The sequence below is a fragment of the Festucalex cinctus genome, chromosome 12 (assembly GCF_051991245.1).
Source record: "Festucalex cinctus isolate MCC-2025b chromosome 12, RoL_Fcin_1.0, whole genome shotgun sequence".
NCBI lineage: Eukaryota > Metazoa > Chordata > Actinopteri > Syngnathiformes > Syngnathidae > Festucalex > Festucalex cinctus.
In genome coordinates this window covers 28,636,772-28,644,793 of record NC_135422.1, presented here as the reverse complement: position 1 = coordinate 28,644,793, position 8,022 = coordinate 28,636,772, and positions in this window count along the sequence as shown.

The window sequence follows — 8,022 nt, the reverse complement described above, 5'->3', positions numbered from 1 at the left end:
TGATGAGCGCGGGGCATCAAAATTTGTGTTTCGCACTGAAAAAGGATATGCTTAATAACTCCCCGATACATGCTCCAAAAAATCCCAAACTTGACATGTATGTTTATCGTCAAGGCCTGAAGGTATCTCTATGACAACATTCAGTTATATATGCAGCGCCACCTCGCCCTTGAGGCAAAACAAAAAAATACCCCACATACGGTATTTTGTACAAAAAATGTAAACTCATTCTAAGTGTGATAACTAAGTCATTTATGAATATTCTTTTACTTTCCACCACTCAAAATGTTCACTGGCATTAGACTTATCCAAACATGTACTTTTTTATTTATTTTTGATAGCCTCTAATGGACATTAAAAGCAATATCGTGAATGAAGGATATGCTTAATAACTCCACGGTACATGCTCCAAAAAAATCCCACACTTGACATGTATGTTTAGAGTCAAGGCTTGAAGGTATCCCTATGACAACATTCCATTATATATACAGCGCCACCTAGCCCTAGAGGCATAAAAAAAAATACACCAACTTAACGGTATTTTTACAAAAAAAAAAAAAATCCACATGTCAAGGTTTATCATGCCATTTTCAAAGAAATTCTGCTTCCAATGTGCCGTACCTAAACTTGCCAGTACCCCAACGTGCCAGTACCCCAACGTGCAAGTACCCCAACGTGCAAGTACCCCAACGTGGCCCGGGCTGCGAGGGCCCTTTATAGCTGCTCGCAGCTCTAGTTATTATTATTATTCTTCTTCTTTATTCTCCGCAAACGATCGCGATTTTGGGTACCTAAACATTCACGAAAACTCACCGAACTTTGCACACTCCTCAGGCCCGGCGAAAAATTTGATATTATTAAGTCGTCATAACAATGCGACTCGATAGCGCCCCCTAGCGTAGAAAAATAAAAACCAAGCCCGGCACGTTTGAGCTAGAGCAACAATAATTGCCAGGCACGTGTAGCACCCCGAGACGCACAAAAAAGTCTATTGGGACCATGTAGCTAAAATGTACAGGAAGTGAGCTATGAATTTTTTAATGTCCAATTTTGGCCTATTTTGGCACATTCACTGTGGTCATGCTTTTTCCCCCTTTGCAAACATTTTTCATCCAATTGACTTCAAACTTGGCATTTATCATCTCAAGACCCGAGAGAACAACTGGGCAAAACATCTTGCCTTTTTGAAATACTATATGACGGGGGCGGGGCATCAAATATTGCCTTTAAAATTTCATTTGTCCAGAAAGAGCAAATGCTTAATAACTCCCATGTTTAAGCTCCAAAAAATCTCAAACTTCTCAGGCAACGTAATAGTCACGGCCTGAGAACATCTATATGATAAAATTCAGTTATACATATAGCGCCACCTAGTGGTTACAATAAATGTCATACTTTACGTTTTTAGCTACTGTGCTGAGCTTGTTGAAGGGATCCATTTGAAAATTGGTCAGAAAAGCCTTAAGATGTTGATCATGCCCCACACCGAATATTGTAACTTTTCGCCAAAGGGCGTGGCCGCTACGGTGACGCAAAATCTGAAGATTTTTTGTGAAAATAAAACCTGCATTAACTTGACCGAGATGATCCTATCTTCTCAAAATTTCACACATTTGATGAGAGTCCAGCCCTAAAGACATCTACTGACTTATATTTCATCTAACTGATAGCGCCACCTAGTGGCAATTTTTTTTCTTACGAATTTTCTTCTACGTTTTTCTCCAAACACGTTAACTGGACCTACCTCATATTTGCTCAGATGAGGGTTTCGGCCTTCATGATGTCACAACACGAAGTTTGTGAGTTTTCGCGAATTGCTGTGGGTGTGGCTAAGCGCTGTTCGCCAAGAAAACAACGCCAGTTTTGAGGGTCTAAACATGCACAGAAACTCATGAAACTTGGCACACACATCTGGCCTGGTAAAATGAGCAATATTTTATTGTTGATTGTGCTATTTTTACAAAAATGACTCAATAGCGCCCCCTAGAAGTTTTTAACGAAGCAGCCCCGGTTGTACGTTTAAGCAAGAACGACGAATATTTTTAGGTGTATGAGGGAGCCCAAGACCTACAAAAAAGTCTTTTGGACCCATATGCTAAAATGAACAGGAAGTGAGCTACGAATTTTTGAATGTCCCATTTTTGACAATTTTTGCACATTCACAGGGGGCAGACTTTTGCCCACTTCTCCTACACGTTTCATCTGACTGAGTTAAGACTTGACCTGGACCATGTCAAGACCTGAGCCAACGACAGGGGGAAAAATCTTGACCTTTCGAAATACTATATGATGAAGGCGGGGCATCAAAATTTGTGTTTCGCACTGAAAAAGGATATGCTTAATAACTCCCCGGTACATGCTCCAAAAAATCCCAAACTTGACATGTATGTTTATCGTCAAGGCCTGAAGCTATCTCTATGACAACATTCAGTTATATATGCAGCGCCACCTAGCCCTTGAGGCATAAAAAAAAAATACCCCACATACGGTATTTTGTACAAAAAATGTAAACTCATTCTAAGTGTGATAACTAAGTCATTTATGAATATTCTTTTAGTTTCCACCACTCAAAATGTTCACTGGCATCAGACTTATCCAAACATATATATATTTTTATTTATTTTTGATAGCCTCTGTGGACATTAAAAGCAATATCGTGAATGAAGGATATGCTTAATAACTCCACGGTACATGCTCCAAAAAAAATCCCACACTTGACATGTATGCTTATAATCAAGGCCTGAAGGTATCTCGATGACAACATTCAGTTATAAATACAGCGCCACCTAGCCCTTGAGGCTTATATAAAAAAAAAACCCCACATACGGTATTTTGTACAAAAAAATGCAAACTCATTCTAAGTGTGATGACTAAGTCATTTCTGAATATTCTTTTAGTTTCCACCACTCAAATTGTTCACTGGCTTCACACCGATCCAAACGTATGTACGTTTCCATTTTGTTTTATTCATTTTTGATTGCCCCTTTGGACAATAAAAGTAACATTGTGCAATGAGTACAACGAGCGATGATGTATATATACACTTTTACAAAAAATACCAATCAGGGCAACTCATTGCCTAAAAATAAAAAAGGACGCTGATTTTTGCAGGTCTTAACAATCACCAAAACCCGTTGAGCTTGACACACACTGGCAAAAAAAATATTCTACATGTAAATGTTTATTATGCCATTTTCAAAGAAATTTTGCTTCAAATATGCCAGTACCCCAACGTGCCAGTACCCTAACGTGCAAGTACCCCAACGTGCAAGGACTCCAACGTGGCCCGGGCTGCGAGGGCCCTTTATAGCTGCTCGCAGCTCTAGTTAGGGCCCGAGCAGCGACCGCTGCGAGGTCCCTCTTGTTTTTGTAAGAATTATTATTATTCTTCTTCTTCTTCTTCTCCGTAAACGATCGCATTTTTGAGGGCCTAAACATTTACGAAAACTCACCAAACTTTGCAGTCTCTTCGGGCCCGGCGAAAAATTTGATATTATGTAGTTGTCATAACAACGCGACTCTATAGCGCCACCTAGCGTAGAAAAATAAAAACCAATCCCGGTCCGTTTGAGCTAGAGCTACGAAAAATGGCAGGCACGTGTAGCACTACGAGACGCACAAAAAAGTCAGTGGAAGCCATTTCCTAAAATGTACAGGAAGTGAGCTATGAATTTTTTAATGTCCAATTTTGGCCTATTTTGGCACATTCACTGTGGTCATGCTTTTTCCCCCTATGCAAACATTTTTCATCCCATTGACTTTAAACTTGGCATTTATCATCTCAAGACTTAAGAGAAAAACTAGGCAAAAAATCTTGCGTTTTCGAAATACTATATGACGGGGGCGGGGCATCAAATATTGCCTTTAAAATTTCATTTGTCCAGAAAGAGCAAATGCTGAATAACTCCCATGTACAAGCTCCAAAAAATCTCAAACTTCTCAGGCAACGTAATAGTCACGGCCTGAAAACACCTATATGAAAAAATTCAGTTATACATATAGCGCCACCTAGTGGTTACAATAAATGTCATACTTTACGTTTTTAGCTACTGTGCTGAGCTCGTTGAAGGGATCCAGTTGAAAATTGGTCAGAAAAGCCTTAAGATGTTGATGATGCCCCACACCGAATATTGTAACTTTTCGCCAAAGGGCGTGGCCGCTACGGTGACGCAAAGTCTGAAGATTTTTCGTGACAATAAAAGCTGCATGAACTTGACCGAGATGATCCTATCTTCTCAAAATTTCACACATTTGATGAGAGTCCAGCCCTAAAGACATCTACGAACTTATATTTCATCTAACTGATAGCGCCACCTAGTGGCAATTTTTTTTCTTACGAATTTTCTTGTACATTTTTCTCCAAACACGTTAACTGGACCAACCTCATATTTGCTCAGATGGGGGTTTCGGCCTTCATGATGTCACAACACGAAGTTTGTGAGTTTTCGCGAATCGCTGTGGGCGTGGCTAAGCACTGTTCACCAAGAAAACAACGCTAGTTTTGATGGTCTAAACATGCGCAGAAACTCATGAAACTTGGCACACACATCTGGCCTGGCAAAATGAGCAATATTTTATCATGTATTGTCCTATTTTTACAAAAATGACTCAATAGCGCCCCCTAGAAATTTTTAACGAAGCAGCCCCGATTGTACGTTTAAGCAAGATCTACGAAAATTTTTAGGTGTATGAGGGAGTCCATGACCTACAAAAAAGTCTCTTGGACCCATGTGCTAAAATGAACAGGAAGTGAGCTATGAATTTTTGAATGTCCCATTTTTGACGATTTTTGCACATTTTCAGGGGGCATACTTTTGCCCACTTCTCCTACACATTTCATCCGACTGACTTTAGACTTGACCTGGACCATGTCAAGACCTGAGCCAACTACAGGCAGAAAAATCTTGACTTTTGGAAATACTATATGATGAGGGCGGGGCATCAAATTTTGTGTTTCGCACTGAAAAAGGATATGCTTAATAACTCCCCGGTACATGCTCCAAAAAATCCCAAACTTGACATGTATGTTTATAGTCAAAGCCTGAAGGTATCTCTATGACAAAATTCAGTTATATATGCAGCGCCACCTAGCCCTTCAGGCGTGAAAAAAAAATACCCCACATACGGTATTTTGTACAAAAAATGTCAACTCATTCTAAGTGTGATAACTCCCATGTTCAAGCTCCAAAAAATCTCAAACTTCTCAGGCAACGTAATAGTCACGGCCTGAAAGCATCTATATGATAAAATTCAGTTATACATATAGCGCCACCTAGTGGTAACAATAAATGTCATACTTTACGTTTTTAGCTACTGTGCCGAGCTCGTTGAAGGGATCCAGTTGAAAATTGGTCAGAAAAGCCTTAAGATGTTGATCATGCCCCACACCGAATATTGTAACTTTTCGCCAAAGGGCGTGGCCGCTACGGTGACGCAAAGTCCGAAAATTTTTCGTGACAATAAAAGCTGCATGAACTTGACCGAGATGATCCTATCTTCTCAAAATTTCACACATTTGATGAGAGTCCAGCCCTAAAGACATCTACGAACTTATATTTCATCTTACTGATAGCGCCACCTAGTGGCAATTTTTTTTCTTACGAATTTTCTTGTACATTTTTCTCCAAACACGTTAACTGGACCAACCTCATATTTGCTCAGATGAGGGTTTCGGCCTTCATGATGTCACAACACGAAGTTTGTGAGTTTTCGCGAATCGCTGTGGGCGTGGCTAAGCACTGTTCGCCAAGAAAACAACGCTAGTTTTGAGGGTCTAAACATGCGCAGAAACTCATGAAACTTGGCACACACATCTGGCCTGGTAAAATGAACAATATTTTATTGTTGATTGTACTATTTTTACAAAAATGACTCAATAGCGCCCCCTAGAAATTTTTAACGAAGCAGCCCCGATTCTACGTTTAAGCAAGATCTACGAAAATTTTTACGTGTATGACGGAGCCAAAGACCTACAAAAAAGTCTCTTGGACCCATATGCTAAAATGAACAGGAAGTGAGGTACGAATTTTTGAATGTCCCATTTTTGACGATTTTTGCACATTTTCAGGGGGCATACTTTTGCCCACTTCTCCTACATGTTTTATCCGACTGACTTATGACTTGACCTGGACCATGCCAAGACCTGAGCCAACAACAGACGGAAAAATCTTGACTTTTGGAAATACTATATGATGAGCGCGGGGCATCAAAATTTGTGTTTCGCACTGAAAAAGGATATGCTTAATAACTCCCCGATACATGCTCCAAAAAATCCCAAACTTGACATGTATGTTTATCGTCAAGGCCTGAAGGTATCTCTATGACAACATTCAGTTATATATGCAGCGCCACCTCGCCCTTGAGGCAAAACAAAAAAATACCCCACATACGGTATTTTGTACAAAAAATGTAAACTCATTCTAAGTGTGATAACTAAGTCATTTATGAATATTCTTTTACTTTCCACCACTCAAAATGTTCACTGGCATTAGACTTATCCAAACATGTACTTTTTTATTTATTTTTGATAGCCTCTAATGGACATTAAAAGCAATATCGTGAATGAAGGATATGCTTAATAACTCCACGGTACATGCTCCAAAAAAATCCCACACTTGACATGTATGTTTAGAGTCAAGGCTTGAAGGTATCCCTATGACAACATTCCATTATATATACAGCGCCACCTAGCCCTAGAGGCATAAAAAAAAATACACCAACTTAACGGTATTTTTACAAAAAAAAAAAAAATCCACATGTCAAGGTTTATCATGCCATTTTCAAAGAAATTCTGCTTCCAATGTGCCTTACCTAAACTTGCCAGTACCCCAACGTGCCAGTACCCCAACGTGCAAGTACCCCAACGTGCAAGTACCCCAACGTGGCCCGGGCTGCGAGGGCCCTTTATAGCTGCTCGCAGCTCTAGTTATTATTATTATTCTTCTTCTTCTTTATTCTCCGCAAACAATCGCGATTTTGGGTACCTAAATATTCACGAAAACTCACCGAACTTTGCACACTCCTCAGGTCCGGCGAAAAATTTGATATTATGAAGTCGTTATAACAACGCGACTCTATAGCGCCCCCTAGCATAGAAAAATAAAAACCAAGCCCGGCACGTTTGAGCTAGAGCAACGTAAATTGGCAGGCACGTGTAGCACCCCGAGACGCACAAAAAAGTCTATTGGGACCATGTAGCTAAAATGTACAGGAAGTGAGCTATGAATTTTTTAATGTCCAATTTTGGCCTATTTTGGCACATTCACTGTGGTCATGCTTTTTCCCCCTATGCAAACATTTTTCATCCCATTGACTTCAAACTTGGTATTTATCATCTCAAGACCTAAGAGAACAGCTGGGCAAAAAGTCTTGCCTTTTCGAAATACTATATGACGGGGGCGGGGCATCAAATATTGCCTTTAAAATTTCATTTGTCCAGAAAGAGCAAATGCTGAATAACTCCCATGTACAAGCTCCAAAAAATCTCAAACTTCTCAGGCAACGTAATAGTCACGGCCTGAAAACATCTATATGACAAAATTCAGTTATACATATAGCGCCACCTAGTGGTTACAATAAATGTCATACTTTACGTTTTTAGCTACTGTGCTGAGCTCGTTGAAGGGATCCAGTTGAAAATTGGTCAGAAAAGCCTTAAGATGTTGATGATGCCCCACACTGAATATTGTAACTTTTCGCCAAAGGGCGTGGCCGCTACGGTGACGCAAAGTCTGAAGATTTTTCGTGACAATAAAAGCTGCATTAACTTGACCGAGATGATCCTATCTTCTCAAAATTTCACACACTTGATGAGAGTCCAGCTCTAAAGACATCTACTAACTTACATTTCATCTAACTGATAGCGCCACCTAGTGGCAATTTTTTTTCTTACGAATTTTCTTCTACGTTTTTCTCCAAACACGTTAACTGGACCTACCTCATATTTGCTCAGATGAGGGTTTCGGCCTTCATGATGTCACAACACGAAGTTTGTGAGTTTTCGCGAATTGCTGTGGGCGTGGC